Here is a 19,541-nt window from a genome sequence, read left to right as displayed (position 1 = left end):
GGAGAGGAGAGGAGAGGAGAGGAGAGGAGAGGAGAGGAGGAAAAGAAAGAAAGGCACAACAGTCTCTTATAGCAGACAGCCTGAATATGAGCTTAAGATTTTGGCTGCAAAGTATGGAAGATGATACAGGTCTACAGAAAAAGAAACCAAACAACCCTCCAGGCATAGAAATACCATCCTTTACCATCTTTTTTCAGGATGTCATGTTTTTTTTTGCCAGGTTGTTTAAATGATTATTTTTTAGCTCAGAGATCTGTGATTGCTCAATAGTCTATATAACCAGTAAACAACTCAAAAACTCACCTGCCACTTGATGTTCTTTTAGTTCCCTTGCTCTGAAAATGGCTCAGTAAATACTTTTAGGTTCTAGATCCATAGATACAGAGATTTGTTAAGCTTGTCTTCTTTCTCTCTAGTGATTTCAGTTCAAATCACACATTCCAAATCTCTCTCAATTGCTCTTTGACTACCCAAGTCAGCACACTTCATGCATAGTATCTCTGGTTTTCTATATAACAGCAAGGCAAATCTGTAATTAGTACTTTTCAAGTCAATGTGTCCAGATACTGCAAAGGGAAAAGGGAAAGTCAACATAATGTCTAACTCTCAGGTGGTGGGTTTGACCAGAGAAAGGGAATTGAACTATTCAAATGTGCTCCTGCTCCTAGGAGACTGCCCCAAAAAAAGGTCACTCTCTCTAGCAAGGAGAAACAACATGAATTTTGAGGTCTGTCCCAACAGCCCTTTTGTGGACTCTTCTATCTAATCAAAAAAGGAGTATCCTTCAATGTGTTGTGAAATTAAATGAGCTGCTTTGTGGAAGAATCAATTCAGTATACTATTACAGGGCCATGCTTCTTGTTAGTGCTTCCAATTCTGATTCCTTGAAAGCTGCTACCTCTGCAGCCAGTCCCATTCCTCTCAATAGCACTAAACTAATGGGTCAGAACTTATTAAGTCTTTTGATGCCATTACAATAGTTTAAGTGACTAGAGTTCAGTAGAGTTCAGTAACACATACCTTACCACATTATTGTCTGGAAAATCTGTAGTACTATCAGAGTAGAAGACAGCTCTAAGATATCACAATAATTTTCTTCTTTGCATAGATTACGTAATTTCTGCCTTCAGATGACATATTCATCTTTCTGTCTCTGCCTCTATATTTGAAGGGCAGCTCTAAGTCCAAGATATTTGTCAATAAAAATAACAAATGCACCAAAGGAGCTTATCTACCGCATTAACAAACATTTTTTAAAAAAAAAAATGTGTATTAGCTGCTCTGGAAATGTTGTTTTAAATAGTGATCAAGTTACTCATCATTTTGAAAGGTCACTCTCAGTATCAGCATGTCTGCTATGTGTGTGCTGGTCGAATGAGTCCTCCTTGCATGAGGAGAGCAGATCAAACTTGCACAGGTGGCCTGCCCTTAGCTGACTTCTGTTAGCTGTCTTGCCTCTTTTCTTTCATGCCTATGTCACATTTCCATATAGAACATTTCCCTTGGTCCATATGGCACTTAGGTGAAAAGTCCATTCTACTCAGCAAAATATAGGACCAAATTCAGAGATGCATAACATGCAGATGGCACAGAATTTCACTAATAATGTTTCCTTTGTAATTAACATTTTATAAGTTGGCTCCTTCCTTATCCCTTAGCAATTGATCTTAATTATTTGCTGGAGACTGTTGTAAATCAAAGGCAAAATGCAGCTGTTGTTCTGGAGGATATCTGAAGTGCATCCTAACATTCAGCTGATTAAAAATCCCCAGACTTTTGTAGTATAGTAAAGTATTAATGTGAAGCATGGACAAGATAGGTTAGTCCTTCACTTTATAGATCATTATGGATCATTCACTAATAAGAAATCTCTAAATATGAAACAGAATTGCAGTGTAAATTGGCATAGTTTCATCAACTGCAGAGGAGCTGCATTGATTAACAATACCTGTTGCGTCTACACCTGCATGAGATCTCTATTTATCACAGCAAGATGATTTTTGTTTATATGCACTATAATGGAGTGAGATCAGGGAGTTAGGAATAGCAATAAAAAAGCAATAACAACAACAAAAAAATACAACTGCAGTTATGTCTTTTGCCTTATATTTGGGGTCTGCAGACTCATCTGGACATCTCTCAAAATTAGTGGCTGAGCACATTTTCTTTCCTTGCAACATCTCCATCAAACTCTTGCAATTTCCAGTTTTCCCTGAAGAGTCCAATTTCCATCAGTCTTTTTTGGGTTAAATTCACAAAAATAAAGAGCCACTATAGCAAGTGTTTCAATTTAAGATAATGACACAAGCCACTATACATAAGCAATAAAAATAATAATTAAAAAAGTAGCAATACATTACTTTATTATTATTATTATTATTATTATTATTATTATTATTATTATTATTATTATTATTATTATTATTATTATTATTATTATTATTATTATTCCTGAACGTTCTGCTAAGAAAATGGCACTCTGAAGCCATTCTATAGTTTTCACTGTGGCCAAAAGTATAACTACAGAATGAGACATCTTTTCTGATCAAACACCAAGTCTCAGTCTATAGTTCTGTGAAACTGTGCAGGCTTATATATCTCAGTAAATGATCCTTCAGTGTGGGCATTTCTGCAAGAATTTGCATTGTAATCCATGAAAATTGCAGGTTCTCAGCCCATGATAGAAAAACAGATTTCTAAAAGTCTATATGGGAGTTAATTTCCTGTTTGATCCCTTCATCTTCTTTCATGAAATTCACACTTTTTCATTTGTACCATCTTAATTTTCTAGCAGGCTATAGTCTGTAAAATGATATTTCTCTCCCTCACCATTTACCCAGTACGTGCTGTTTACTAATATTTGTTTTCTGATAGCACTTGAAAGATGGAAATTACTTAAAATCCTATTTGTGGAATAGACCCTGGAGTGTTTTTAGCTTTATCAGAGCAACACGTGTATTATTATTCTGAAACTGTTATGAGTTTGTGCAGAGTTAGACCTTCAGACCTTTGAGAAGGTTTTGAGAGGCTAGAGGGACAACGGGAAAAATGGCTTCTGATGGACTTCTGAATATTTGATGCTGTCATTTAGGAGGTGCAGAAACACAGTGGCCTCAGAAACTTCCCTGCCAACAGAAAGCATTCAGGTGAATTCTTGTTCCAAGAGCTTCATCTCTGACAGAGGAGAAAAGGTGATTTTGGCAATAAATTAGCTTTTTTGATTACAACACATACTCATGTAAAAGAGAGAGAAAGAGATCAATCCCTTTTCTATCATGTTATTTATGACATTCACATATCACAAAAGTAATTTAGACAAGATTTGATTCTCATGCAAGGTTACATTAGCAAAATACTAAAAAAATCCTGTCTACTTACTGTTACCTATTTGCTGTTACCTTTTGTCCTCCTTTGTCATGATACAAACCTAAATATATATGATTGTATGAAACATAAATCTCTAAAATGAGGATTTTATCTATACTTTAAAATTTCCAATAAATAATATAAATTTGTGAAACTGAACTGATTTTTTTCTCTAAAATTGCCACATTAAGGCAATTCAAAGATATAATTAGGAAAATGATTTTTAATATACATGCAGAAGATGAGTGCAGGGAAGATGATCCAAGTTTTGAAGATGATAAGGGAGAATGCATAGAGGGAAAAGTAGAACAGTGAGAACAGTGAGATAAACAAGTCAACGATGTAGCAAGCTTGAGTCTAGCATGTCATCCAAGTGCCATGTATCTTTCAACACAGAATTAGTCCCATTCCCCTCAGAAGGAAAATCCACATGCAGGGAGGATCTAATTGCTCTGACAGCTCATGGGCTTGTAGGAAACTAATGTTGGCCTGAATCCTGTGAACGTAGTCATACACTTGTGGCACTTGCACACACAGAGAGCGCACCTTACAGCCTCCTAAGGAAGCAAGAGTCTGTTCCAAATTCTACCAAAAATTGGCAAGACTCTTTCTGCTGCCCTCATTTGGCATTTCTGGGCTTTCAGCCCATTTATTTACCCCCTGGTAGGCGCTGTCACTCCTGATCACTTATTCACAAAGTGTTTTCAGAACTATGTTTATAGAAAGACCTCATTCTGATTTTCATATTAGTGTAAATTACTGGGAGTACTTGCTTTGCAAGTGCTCTTGGGAGCCATTTTGGAAAGCTCTTATTATTTGCTTGGTGCTCTAAATTAATCATGAATGTTTGCATAATATTCATGTGCCTAAAACTCAAACACTTCTCCACCCCCTCATACACAGATGCATTCCTCCTTGTTCTATATGGTTTCCACAACTAGGCAAACTCCAAACTAGGCAAGAATAAATAAATAAACAAATAAATAAAACTGGGATGTGACCCTACAAATCCACTCTTTCATAAAGAAATAGGTTGACATTGCACTAAATAGGGCACGCTTGGCATTCAATTCATGTGAGCTATTTTATTCTACATGTAGATATATGAAAGCTATTCCATTGTCATGATAAAACAGGAGTATGTACATGGGTAGTTTATTTACTGTATTTTCACAATACTGTTGACTTTCTGCAGTGGTATATTAATATGTAGCACTCTAAGATAATGAAACATAAGCACAGACAACAAAAAGGTGACTACCTATAGAGGTGGCTTTGGCAATACAACAGAGAGTAAAATGGCTTTCAGCTTGAACCAAAATCCTGAGAGCAAACTTGTGGTAAGAGATTGCACATACCTGAGCTGCATGCCTGAGCTGTATATATACTGTGATGCAAGATGATGCCTCTTAAAATGAATAACCTGTTTCTGAGCAGCTATCAAAGGGAGAAAAGCATCCTTGCACAAGTGCACTACGAAGCAATCACTACACAAAGGTGTTAAGCTGAAAGTTTTTAAAGGAGTTTTGAAGGAGTTTTTAAAATTTGGGGTTTATTTCAGCAAGATGAATTGCACAGGAAGGAGCGAGTGTGTGCGCTGCATCATTCTGACAAAAGTTCTGGTGGATGTAATTCAGTTACCAGATGAGAAACCAAATAGAAATGTTCAATAAAACATGTGTGCATCTGCACAATAGAATAGTCCTTATATTTTACATTGAGCTACCGCAGGGTCATGGAAGGTGTTTTATTAGCACAGTCAACAATAATAGCTTGATTTTTATTAGTAGGAAAAGATAGAGTGAGAGACTACTAATTATTTTTCAGCCTGAGGGGCATTTTTCCTGAAATGACTGTTAATTTGATCATTGTCGTGCAGTTCACAGATTTACATGAACTTATTTCAGTGCGACACATGGTTAAGAACTAGTCTAAAATTGTTGCTTTATTAATGGTTTTCAGCGAATGTATTAAAAAGTGCTAAGCATGTGGGTGTAGGGATGATATTGATAGTACTCAGAAGGTTGAATCTTTCTGGAAGTAACTAGCCTGAAGCCCTTTCCATGTGATATTTTTCGCTCATGCAGTGAGATATTAAGCCTACAAGAATGAAATAAAATCCGAGTGAAATGAGAATTTGTTGGTGTTGTCTTAGATCTATGTGCAGCAATTTTGCTAGAGGTATTATTTATTTATTTATTACTGATCTGGAGGACTCAGTAGCCATTTATTTTTATTTTATTAGGTAATTATTTAATCAACAGATACTGCTTAGTTGTTTATATATGTATTATAAATTCAAGCACGCTCTTAATGAATTTTTCTCTAGCAGCAGCAAAAAATCCTGGGAATGCATTCCAGGTTGTAGCATTTTAAAGGACTTCAGCACGGTCCTTACCTCAATTGTATCCTCTCCTTTTCAACCTGCATATTAACTTAACTTCCTATATTCCCTGAAGGGAGTCATGTTTGCAAGCTGAGTGGCCTTTAGATCAAGAGAAGCTGCAAGAGGAAGAGGAACAAAAGCAGTCTCCACAAGGACGGATAGTTTGCATTTCCTTATTCACATGCTGCCTTAACTTCTACTGCAAAATGATAGCTCCCCTTGCTGACAGGGGACTTTGTCAATGCATAAACCTCCAGCACACAACAAACCTTCCTTCCTGTTCTCTGCAACTGCCCCATGTGACAACTGTCAGGATGTGTCACACAGGAGCACCTTGTACCCTGATGTGATGCACACCAGTATCTTGTATATGTGAAATATTCTCACATGGCAATATGAGCACTGCTGAGTTGCAACCTGTATGATTTGAGCACTTTTTTAAATTGCTGAGTGTGGTAAAAATTGCAGTCCCAGGCTGAGACGCCAACAGGTTGCAGGGAGTTGGAGAGCATCTTCCTACTTTTTTCTTCAAGGACTTATCTACTTGGTCAGTATTCATCTTCCTTTCACAGGGAAGAGTGCTGGCACCAGTGGTCCCTAGCCTGAGAGATGGATGTAGCCCAGGACATTCACATTCTTTTCCTAAATTGCTTATTGATTTGCAATTCAGTCTGATTTAGCAGAAGCATCTAGCTCTTTCGCTTTAGGAGCACGGTGGAAAGCGGATTCCCCCCTAATGCTTGGGATCTCTTTAGCTGTTGCAGATCACCAATTCCTGCCCACCTTGAGGTCCCAGACTGGGTCCTGCTCATTTCCAACCCCTGCCTGCTCATTACTAGGCCCAGCTGAGACATTTCTTCCTAGCAGTTGAACAAGGCTTATTAAATAGTAGCTGCTTCTCCCAGTAGCCAAAGTTAGTGTATTCTCATCTATCTTTTTCTGCCCAGATTTGGTGGAGATAAAATATACAAAATGATGGGTTTTTTTGAATCAACTACTCTTATTAGAGATATATCATAAAGAGAATTCTGTTCTTCAATGCAGCCATACAAGTATAACTTCCTATAATAGATTTTAGCTGGATTTCAATTCATAATAGATTGTAACTGAAGATGCTTGAAATATTATAAAGTTTCATTATGACACTGACGATCAGAGCTCAGGTTCCAATCCACTGATATCGAATATCTGCCTGAAGCTTCTGCCTGCAAATATACGCAGACAAACAGCCCCTATGAGGCAGAGAGCCAAAGGCTTCCCCCTCACTTGGGGGAAGAGCCACCAATGTAATGATTATTCTGAATGTTGGTGTTACAGCAAAATGAGCACTAAGTTCCCCAGTTAGCATATGAACAGTACTTAGCAGAGAAAAACAGTGTACCATTTGGGTTATTGCTCAGAAAATACTGTAGCCTAATCTGGTCACTTAGCATAAAGAAATATTCTTCTTAGTGGCAACTGACCCTTATACCCACATTTGTTCTGCTTGGGGCCCTACTTTTGAAGAATCAGAATGAAGAAAAGATTATTTAGAGTTGTCTTTCTTCTTTTTCTGCCCTAGATTTACCTTTGTCACAGATGAAAATTTGGGTTAGTAAACTTTTCCAGTTAATTGTAGGCACCTACAGTTATCTATATTTTATATGTACTTATTCTCCCGTCTTTTAGCTGTTGATGCCTGAGAAAGGACATCTTTAATAGATACCTTTCTGCTGAGTGAAAGTGATGGAATTCAGGCTATTAGTTAGAATGACTGCAATCATTTTGGTTTCAAACAGTTTTGTTCATGATATAAATTATTTCATTTCAGTCATTCCGGACTGGAAAGCATCCTTGAGCCAAGCTATTATGTCTCTCTATGGAAAACAAAAATAAATAAGTTTAGAAGGAAATAGCCCTAATCATACATAACTAGGACTGGATGACAGTGAACATGGACTCTCTATTTCTTGTCTTCTTGTCATTGCATAAAGGGCCTCAATAGAGCCTGCCATGCAACTCCATATCCTCAGTATTGAACTGTCCTATCATCTGTAGTAGTCATCATTATTATATACGAACTCCAATATGATATGTAAGCTCTGCATATCAAGGTACCATCTGAAGCTTACAGATATGCTTCTTTCTTAGAGAATTTGCTTCTTTGTTAGAGACTTTGCTTTAAATAAATTAGATCCTTTGGGATTTGAACTGCATTGTTTTTAGGAATTTCTTCATCACAAAACTGTGGTATATTCATAAATATTTCAATTTTAGTAACTTTTAAGTCTATTTTATATACATTAAAAAATAAAGTTTTTATTTCAAGATTTTTTATTTTTACCTCTTGCATTAACTGCTCTTATTGGTCTCCTCCAAGCCTTTGAAAGAGAGATAAAACTAATGACTGAATATTGGGAAATCAAATATATTCATTTTCACCTAAAAGGAAAGTAAAGGCCCATTAGTCCAATAGCAATAGACCTTCAATGGCAGTAGTGCATAAAATTAAACACAATTTTTAAAAGCAATTACATAAACTTCACAGTTGCATCACACATCTGTTGAAGTAATTCTTAATGTTGTAAGGCTGATATGACACATTTTTTGTGCTATCCATAGCATAAAAAAGTTTCTGTAACTTTCTCTTTAAAAGAACCCTTTGGTTTTAATATACATACAAATGGAAGGGAATTAAATGAGTTAGTGTTTGTAATGAGCTTCCTCCTCTATTTTTAAAAACCATAGAAATCAAAAAATGTTAACTGCTAATGCTGCTGCCTTAAAGTCTAAAAAGGTGATACAGCAGAGAGCTAAACTTTCTCTGGATTTCATTTTTCTCATTCACGATACCAAAAAACACAGTAAAATATGCAAAATAGCACCCTTCCTCCAACTGTACCTTATCAATATTTGCTTGCACATTAAATTAACAAGGTAGAGTACTACAGTAGCCTCTATACTTTTGTGATATGTTTTCACTCTATAGTTGAAATGGCTTTAGAGTATTATGTGGGAATTACGAGATGTCAAGCTGAATTGATAGCTCAGTAGATATAAAATACGTGAAACTGCTGGACATTTCTTCCCTCTCTTTGTAAAAGACAATTGCAACCTGAATACTGTAAATTAAATTGAAACAGAACTGTTACATTTCAGAGGGAAAAGAAGTACTGTTCATTAAAAATGTTATAACTCAGTAGACTTGCGGCTGTGAAAGATCTTTTTAAACAAAAATCTCTTGGCTTGAAGCTCAATAACTTCTAAAAATGTGGGACAATCTTATGAAACTAAACAAGAAGAAAATGATTATACAAGAATCGCAATAATATTGCTGTTTAGATGTTCTTTAAAGTTGAGAATAGCCACCTTTGCTTTAAAATGCACATATCTGAACTTTGGAAAGGTTCTTGAAAATAATTTGGTGCTCTTTTTCCCTCCAAAGCCATATGGTTGAGAGGATTAAGCACTGTCCTGGGAATCAGAACTTTCTCACTCCTCTTCTCATCTTTATTGCTGATGGGTCTTAATACTTTCTACTTCTTTAAACTTTGGAAATGCTATTTAATTATGCTATGCAACAACCCAGTTTGCAAACATTAATTAAGCCTCATAGCTCCCTTGTGGTCTGAGACAGGTAAAATACCATTAGTCTCAGATAATAGGGAAAATAAGGCTCAGAGGGGTTAAGTGGCATGCCCAAAGTCACAGAAGTAGTAGTGTTTGGATCAGGATTATAATTCAAATTGTCTCTTAACCTACAACAACTATCAAGCAAAGTCCATGTAGCAGTAGGAATTTCTTAAGTTAAAATGCAGGAAACAGGTATTTAAGTGTTCTGAAAAATCAGTATCTTTAGGTTAAAGTTACCTCTAGATACATAGCTGAGCTTTCCTGATTAATGAACAACCAAATGCAGATGGTATTTTGATACTGAGGAAGATAAGTGGAGAATTCAAATAGCATATTCCTAAAGAAGTTCCCAGGCGAGGAGTGAGGTAGAGAGCTTCACTTTGGGGTCTTGCTCAGGCACCAGCACTGGGGTGACAAGTGTCCTAGGAAGTAGTGGGTGGCCAGCTGCTGTGTGAAGAAGGTTTGCCACATACCCACACCTTGGACACCCACCTTGACTGCGCCCAATATGAAGAGAGTGTCAGTCACTCTCTTCAGAGGAATGAAACCTTGAAATGGCACAGCAGAGTTAGAACTATGTTGCCTGAGACTCTGCAGACAAAGAAGAAAGGCAGATATTCAGTGTACAGAGAAGCATGTGTTCCAGCACAGTGGCTGGAATATTCACCCAAGATTATGTATCATCCCCATCTTGAGCTCCATATTCAGGCTGCCATGGGACTATGCCAGGAATACACAAAGACACCTCGGAACTGCTTTCCCACATACTGTCTCCAAATGATAGCATATAATGTGCTAGAGATATTCAAAACCTCACTGGACACAGTCCAGTGTGTTCCTGCCTTGTACAGGACGGTCCAACCAAATGATCTCTGGAGGTTCCTTCCAACCATAACTTTTCTGAGATTACATGATTCCATTTCACTAATTTTACATCTTTAGGATATTCTAGAAGATCAGCTTAGCAGAGACATCTCAAACAACCATAGAGAATTCCTCAGACAACTTGTCCTCCAGATGCCATCATAGATACAGAACCGTATGTGACATATCATAAACATTAATGAGCGAGATTAGTACTGCAGAAGAACTAAAAGTTTATAACCTTCATATGTATGTTCATTACTTATTTTTCTTCCATGAGAAGGAAGACTAAGCCTACTACAGTCTATTTGCTATTAGAGCTGAACAAGAGTACTTGGTACCTCTTCAAGCGATGACACTTGTTACCACTGAAGACATCAGCACTGTTTCTTGGTTTGATTACAGTTCCTCAGACTAAACTTCACCATGCTCCCTGGTACACGGCTACATCGCATTTCTGCCAAGTTACAGAGAAGAAATTCTTGAAATGAATAACCCTTGCACTTTTGCCAGCAGGACTCTGGCTAGCTGCTAGATCCTTTCATCACCTTTCAATAAATACAGCTTTCCTGGTCGCTATATTACCAGTCAAGAGATGTAATAATCACAAAGAATTCCTCAATTATTTAGAGCTCCAGATATTTAATTTAATTCTTCCTTCCTTCCTTGTTTCCTTCCTTCCTTCCTTCCCTCTTTCCCAAAATCGTCCTTGAACTGCATTCACACTTACAGTTTAAAGTCATCTCCTACATTTTATAATTAAAAAAGAAAATCCTCAGTCTTTACTAACAAGACTAAATTTCATGCCATGGGTGCAAATTGTATTTTTTTTTTCTCCTTTAAAGGTGGTATTAATTCAGGTCTAAGACTATGTTTATGGCACAGATGAAAGGCTTTTGGTAGTTTTGCAGAAGCTATCCAAGTGGGCTTCTGATTTGTACTGCTCTGCATTATCAAAAGAAGACCCGCTCAGTTTTGTTCAAATTGAGCCAAAATGATATCATTCTTTCTTTGAGTAACAACCTTTAAAGATTTATAGGGCAGCAGCTTGGAGATCACTAACTATACCAGAGACAGATAAGATTGCAGTTCTTAGAGAAGGTGTGAATTCTGACAGCATCAGAAGTTTCAGAATAAAACTAGGAATTTCACTGAAATCTGCAGATTGTTTAATTCCTAGAATGAATTGGAGTGTAGGAAATGGCCACTAGAGCAAAGATGCATCTTTCTATGACTGTGGGATTTATATGGAGGGGAAAAGTGCCTTCCTTGGAAGGCACTTAGAAGAAGCAGCAGTGGACAGAGGAATATATGGGAATCCTTTTCAGAAATTATCAGGAATCTTCTTTCTACCACAAAGAATGTAATCAGAAACAAACGATGACGATCAAATATATTCCTGTTTCATGGTGAGGATACAATTTCTAATTCGGCAAACTTCTCCTGATCATTTCTTTTGGTGCAAAGGTTGTTTTTATAGGGAAAATTTAAATCTGTCTCTACATCTATTTGCCTTTTCTACCAATTGCTCACTTAGATAGATCAGAAAGAATTTGAACATCTCTTCCTTGTTCCAAAATCTCACATTGGAGAAGTGGGTGATCCTAGAGAGAAAAATAATAAAGAAGCATCCAGTTTAATGGTTTATCTCTATCCAGTTTAATTCTATCATGGTCTTTCCCCTGGGTTTCCCTACAGCGTCAGTGACGGGAACAGTAAAACTGTCCCCTTCCTTCTTACAACTTTGAATTTGTTCTCATCCTAGAGGCTGTGTTATATGACAACAACCCATGTCGTGTTTTGTGCAGCTTGGCTACATCAAAATAACAGCATCCTGGCAAACGCTTGGTCGAGTGAGTGTAATAATTATTGGTTTGGGTTTCGTTAACCTTTTTTTGTTTAGTCAACATTAAGTCAATCCACCTGGAGCTTAATACTGTATGTTACTATAGTAACTTTACAGCCTATTTGATTGTGACAAAGGGCTTCATCTCGTCCATTTCATGCTCCCGTGTCGACCTACTCCCTCCCAGTGTTTTATTATATCTGTCTTTAAGAGTATCTGCAGGAGCCACAGCTGCTGTGCTTTTGTAGCAGAAAGCAGCTTTCACTGTGTGAAATACTCTGCTCTAAAAGGTCTTATGGGCTGATGGCATTATTGAATTTCAAAGCAAAGACAAACAACATTAAATTGTTTAAAGCTAATATTCATGTTTTGCTGTACACCATTTTTTTTGCCTTTTTTTTTTTTTTCAGAGTAGAACAGTATATAATCACCGGTTGATGCCCTTGAGAACAAAACTACAAAATAAAGCAATGCAGAATGTGAAAGGACTTGAAAGTAATTCACTTTTAAAAACAAAACAAAAAAAATGTGTTTGGGGCTCAGGAAAAAAAGCATTAACTCCATGAGCTTGAGTTAGCAGTTTGTAAAATGAAAAATTGGATAATGCTCTACAGACTGGCCAGATTCTTCTCTGCTAAACCACTGCGAAGCCATCGATTTTAATGGCATCGCTCCAAATTTATACTGGTGTGAGGCTGAGCAGTATATGACCCACGAGCGTAAAATGTTTAAGACTTTCCAAGTGTTGCCTGTTCATTTTACAACCGCGTTGTTATGTAACACCACAAGCAGCCATGTGGATGATTGTAACAAGCCACTACGCCACTATTGCGAGGATTACTCGTTCAGCAGAACTCTTTCATTACATCGCTTGCTCCCACTCTTGTGATATTTCACCTTACTGCAGCTCCTGAGCGGGATTTACTCCTTTTTGTCGCTTTCCTGCGCCATCTGCCCCCTGCAGACGCCGACCTCCCACCCGAGGGTATTTTACAAACACATCTTTTTGTTTGGTCCGCTCTGGTTTGCCAATATTTATCTGGAGGCGCTCTTGGGGAGCAAAACCTGCTCCCTGTCCTGCTTCTCCCGCCCTGGCCGGCGTTGCCGCTGCCTCCACGGATATTTCCCGTGCAAGGAGGAGCTTTCGGGGGCCCGTCGCTGCTTGCACTGAGCGCGGGCAGGGCCGCGGCGGCCGGGCAGGAGCTTGTTAACGTGCTAAGCAGCTGGTCAGCAGGGCGGTTCGGTTCCAGCACGGCTCTTGACACCTCTGCCAAGGGTTATTGATACCTCGCACCCCCCAGCTGAGACAGATTGTTTTAGTCGTGCCTCATATCCATAGCACAGCCTGTAGTCAGGAGGAGAAGTGATTGACAGCTCACACCTCCTGGGCCCTTCTTACTACCAGACACAACATCTGCTATGCCCTGTGGAGCAGTGAACCAACACACACTGAGAGAGCTGTTCCCAGCATTGTCGGGGTTGATTTTCTTTAACCCTTTCGGGCTACTCTCTGGAGAGGCACGCAGGGCTCGCTGTAATCCCCAGCACGTGCTCAAGATGCACGCAGTATTTGGCCGAGGGAACCCCAGAGAAGATGGCCTTGTTGATGGGGAGGAAATAAATCAGCTGTTATCCCCCGTAAGGTCATCCGTGCGCTTTTGATCGGCAGGCAGAAACTTTGTGGTCCCTATTCCCACAACAGCCATTGCTTACCAACTGCACCGCTGACACGATTTAACAGCAGCTCCAAAAATACAGTGTATAATAATCATGCTGCAATGGCACTGAGTCTCCACCAGTACACCGGGAAGGGGCCATAACCAATCGTGAGGTTATGAAAATCTCTTTGCTTGCTAACTAGTTCCCTAGGTCAAACATACTCTCGTTAAAGGTTAGGTGATATAAATCAACGCCTATCTTTTTCTGGCAGACAGTAGAGAGATAAAAGGCACTATTTTCTACCTTCACAAAACTAGCCTGCACTGCACTTGGCAACGGCGGCGTCTTCACTATGAATGATCACATGTTTGATTACAAATAAGGTTCATTAAATATACATGCAAGAAGCTTTTGTAAACTGTCTTCAATATGTGAAAAAATGATAAGAAATGTTTTAAAGGTTCCCAAAAGTAAGATGATGGTTTTAAAATGTTTCTGACATTTTTGAAGGACTGATTTGTCTTAGTTTTGGATAGATTTCTTCCACCCTAAAATAGCACCAGAAGTATTTATTAAATTTAATTTGCTTTTATCATATGGGTATAGTCGGTGAGACTCTCATATAAAATGCTATGCAAAGCTTCTGAAGCCATGCAGTAGTGGAGCAAATGGGCATTTTGGTCCTTTAATTTTCATTTAGCCACAGATTGGCTTTCTACCATGCTGTCATGCTTCAGAACTGATGTTTGCCAGTTATATTATCTGTGTTTCCAACACCATAAGGATGTGTTATGCTACGGAGGAACTAATAGCATTATTTATTATATTTTATTATAGCAATATAATTAGCAATATTATTATTGCTAAGCATCATTATAATCTCTTCTCAGTATGATGTAACTCTAGCATAAGTCACTGAGTATTTTATACTCTGGATGAAATTATGGGCTGAGTTTACCCAGGATTATGCCTCTTCTATGTCTGTTCTAATGCTGTGTTCTGCTGGTAGGTTGAAGTTTTTCGTTATAGAAAACCAGCATTATGACTACATGTTTTTCTACATACAGCCCTCACTTCTGGTCATGCCTATCCTTTATGTTCCAGATGTTATCACAAATACCACAAATAAGAGAAATGTCCAGCCAGACAAATATGTAACCTTTAACCCTCTGAAATGCACTTTCTGAGAGATCTAAAATTTATGGAATTTATGAACTAACTGAAAATGCTGTAGTAGCATTTGCTGTGATTTTTCCTTTAGCCCACTACCAAAACAAATGACATAGTTTGTCAAATAAACAAATAAAACAAATAAACATAGTTTGGTTATAAATGAGAGATATAACCATAATTCAGATTCATAACAAAAACTGACTTTGATTTATATCCATTTTCCGAATTGAGTTGTCCCTCCCGGAATTTATAATCATTTAAGAGAATGCCACATTTCAACCAAATATGCATTTTGTAAATTGTTTCAAGTGTACGTGCAAACCAAAGAGTTCATGATCCCCTTCTTTGAAATGAGCATGAAATTTGGAAATTTTTCATAGACATGGAGCTCCAAAGCAGTCTTCCAAGTAACTGAAGGACAACTCCCCCTTTTCCTCGAAACACTCACTGCTAATGCTCCTCTGACAAGGGAGATGACTCAGACTCCAGCAAATCCCAAATATTATATTTTATTTCTTGCTTAAGCCAAACACACAGGAGATGCCAACCACCCTTGCAGCCAGTGGGAGAAAGCAGCAACATCTTGAATCAGCAGCCCCTTAGCACTTGACTGGCACAGTGCAAGCAAGATAAGACCAAAAAGATGAGGTTTCAGAAAGAACCTCTGGCAACACTAAATTTTACTCCAGCAACTTTCTTTGACGTCAAAGATTTAATTCCTGGTATTTAATTCCTGCTATTAACTATAACAAAATCAGATATATGCCTACTGAATATATTTGTTGAGTACATAAAAATATTCACTGGTAATAGTAACTCTATCACCACCCCTTTTTTAACAATGGGTCTGCACTCAAACCACCACATGCCCAAGTGTGATACCATTCTCTTGGTGGAAACTCAAATGTTCAAGTCATTTCATCGGTGAAGAACCAGACATGTTGGATTCCTGATATCATTCTCCTGTGTGACCGTGACACCTTTGAATAGAAGTGAGAGCACATCTAAATTAAACACATTAAAATGAAATGATCTGCGAACTCAGGTCAGCAAAGTTGGTCTGAAAATAACTCCATCATTGCAGTAGCAAGAATCATGGAAATCATGAAAAAAGCAACAAAATAGTCCATTTTTAATCACCTTTGAAGATCTACAGTAAATTAGCAGTATCAAGTTTTCCTTATCCTTTTACTTGTTGGCATGTCACAACATATAAAAAACAGTAAGGAGGAAAATGTGCTGCATAAAACAATTATCTCCAGGACCTACATTTCGCTCTCTGTTTCCGAAGAAGCAATCATATTGTTTATACTAAATGGCAAAATCAAGGGTCACTGTGGGAGTAACTGAATGAAACTCTACTGCATCTGCTTTACAGAAGATTCAGATTGCATGTGCTAAAGGTTTTTATATGCCCCTGAAATCTAAGATAGTTGAAAGAATGAAGGTCACAGTCAAACCCTTACAGAGAAGTCTTTCACATTAATATGACTGCTAAGTGCTGTATGTATGTGTGTGGGTTTCTGCTTTTGTTTGAGTGTTTAAGGAAACAATCTGAAAAAAAAAAAAAAAAAAAAAAAAAAAAAAAAAGATGCTCTATATCTACTCATGTACCTACACATCTACCTATCTCTGATATCTTTAGCACAATGGTCATGGATCATCATTAAGATACCTGGGTCATATTGTAATTTAAGTGTTTAGAAACAACAACAGCAGTGTTTTTCTATGTTCCCTTCTTCAGGTGCGTTTCTATTGGAAAAGAGGGAGGAGGAGCTGGCAATCCCCATGTGTCGCTGGCGAAAGGCTCTCCATCCTGCCCATCCCATGATATGGGCCATAGGACATGTGTTCCCTTCTGCCCACCTGCCATGCTTTTCAAAAATGCCTTCTCTTCTCCCCAGTCTTGCTACATGGTTCTCCCTGAATCTGTTTTGATGCAATTATAAGGTGTTGGTGACATCACACTAGAGTTAAGAAGAGAATAAATGAAATATTGCCAGTTCAACTCTGTGAGTCTGAGTTTGTTTCTTTAGTAAAATGAACTGTAAAGAAAGGAAATGTGTAGTGAGATTTAATTTCCTTCTGTAGATTCTTATTGAGTAGGACACAGTATAACATATTTCAAAAGACTTTTTGTGTGTGTGTGTGTTTAATTAAAATGCTACTTCACTACCTGTCATGCTCCACCCTCTTGGACCGCAGGTGCAATTTATATCAGTGGCTGACAAAGAAGCATAATGTACAGCACAGATACAATTTTTTAAAAATAAATTTTAAAACTCTCTTGGAAGCCTTATATTCACATATATTATTTCCTTTTTCACTGGGTCCCAAATGAATGGGCTGGCAGTGCAGAAAAATAAAAATCAAATGAAACATTTAATTCTGGATTTTTCTCTTCAAGTGTTAGGAAACTGGGGTTTAGGGACTCCTGTCAGGCAGCTTTTTGGAGCACAACTCCTCCCCCTACCCTTTTTCTAAGCCCTGCCACTCCACAGCCTCTGGCCACCTCAACCTGATTGAACTGAAACAAGAGTTATTAATTATTCAAGATCAGTTATTGAATAATACAATAACTTCCAATGTCATGGAAATGCTGGGAAATATATATTTTCATAGTATGTGCTTTTATTAAATGAGGGCTTGGCTTTCACAGGAATCCTGTTTTGAAAGTATCTTTAAAAGAAAAACACAAACTCCATTATTACAGTATTATGTCTGAGCAAATACCACTCTTTCCAGTCATCTTTGTGATGATGGCATAAAAAATTGAAGTAGGATCACACTGCGTGGCCAGAACTGTCCAGTTCTTCTCTAAGCATCCCTGTATCCCATGGGTCATTAGCAAACGCTGTGCACATTACTTTAGGTGGCAGTTCAGCTGGCAGTTCTGCTGGAACAACCCAAAGTGCATCCTTTCCCTGTGCAGATCTACTCCTTGATCTGTTGAGGTCTCTTTCAAGGCTTAGTCTTGCTGTCCCTTTTGCTTCTGCCTATGCTCCTGCAAAGCCCATGAGTAAAATGGTGAAGTCAGTTCAATCTGTGGTGATGTTTTGCAGTGGATGCAAACAGAACTCAATAATTCTTTGTTCGTTCAGTCTTGGGGTAGGCTTCTTAAGTGGAAGCCAGCTGTGATCCTGAAATGTGGAAGGCAGCAGTTTTAGGAACTGATTAAGTCTATTCTTCGCTTTAGCTAAGGATGACATGCCTGTCCAAGGTCCTAGTTCATATCAGACTTTTCTGTCCTTCAGATAGCAGTGACTGGAAACATTTTGTTTTATCATCTCAGCTGGCGAGTTTTATTCTTAAATACAGACTTTGTTACAGTGATCCATAACTGAGAATCCCTTCAGGCTTGTCTACTACTGCACTCTATCTGATTCAAAGTGTGAAGAATCCTTGAAATCCCCAGTTCCTGCAGAATAGAGTTGTCATCCCACACAAAGGCCGTACTGGTGAGTATCATAACTATGCTCCACAGGCTATATTCAACACTAGAGAATCAGGGAGCCAAAAAATATCTTAAAAGCCATATAGTTCTTAAAAGCCCTGTAGTCAGCTAGAAGAGTTGATCTGTGGCTGGGTAACTCCTAATGCAATTCCCAAGGACATTCAAAAGAGTCACAGAGGGATGTGTTGGCCACAGCTCTAGCACAGACCCCTTCCTCATTACATCTGAATCCCTACCCTGGATAATTTGAGATAGCTTTTGGTTGCCTAAGATTTTCCATTTCTGCCAATTCATTGCACTTAGCATTTTTTCCTAATAATAAGGCTGTTGTAGAGTGTTGCTGCCACATCTGCTGTAGGCAAGTAAAGCAGAGCTTGCTACCTTGAAGACCTCTACTTTGTTTATATCCTCTGATCCAGCTATCCTGCCCTGCCATGACTAGGGCACACAGAGGTCATTGTCAGGACTGTTGCATGGCACAACAAGGGGAGCAACTACTCACTTACTGCTTACAGCTGTTTTTTCTTCTACCTCTCTAGTACTCAGTAAAACCAGTACTAATTCCTTCTCAGAGGGTGGAAGAGTTGGCAAAAATTCCTTCTGCCTCTCATTTAGGATGGTTGCAGTTCAGTGGTAAGTCACCAAGGCAGACAAATGCTCTGACCTTCTAGGTGACCTTCGCCTTTCATTTATTTCACTTCTTAGTGCCTCTTGCTTTGCTTCCCTTCTTTGCTTGTGTATTTTAAATGAAGGGTGTACAATTATTCAGAGCTCTGTCTCGTCCTGTGCTTGGAAAACATTTTCTGTCATAGCAGGACCCCACCCCTGGCTGTTAATTCTCAGAGCTCTGACTATTGATTAATCAAGTTATTACAGTGCAATAAGGTACCTTGCATCTGTCGTTCATTATGGGGAATTGTCTGAGCCAGAGTAAATGACTACGTCTGAACTAGTCGTTTTGACTTTCTTTATAATCAGTGAAAAAAAATCATCCCTCTCAGAGTGCATTCTGCAGTGGAAAACTAACAAAAATCAGATGAATCATGTCCCCACAGTGCCTATTTCTTGCCATTGATTATACAGAGAGTCTAGAAGAAATAGCTTGATGTAGATTTCTACGCTGCAGGCATCTGGTTTAGGTGGAAATTCCCATCCTAGTGACACATACAAGTGCTTTTTAT

The sequence above is a fragment of the Nothoprocta perdicaria genome, unplaced genomic scaffold (assembly GCF_003342845.1).
Source record: "Nothoprocta perdicaria isolate Ctin4 unplaced genomic scaffold, notPer1 scaffold_220, whole genome shotgun sequence".
Taxonomy (NCBI): domain Eukaryota; kingdom Metazoa; phylum Chordata; class Aves; order Tinamiformes; family Tinamidae; genus Nothoprocta; species Nothoprocta perdicaria.
Note: the sequence above shows the minus strand (reverse complement) of the source record.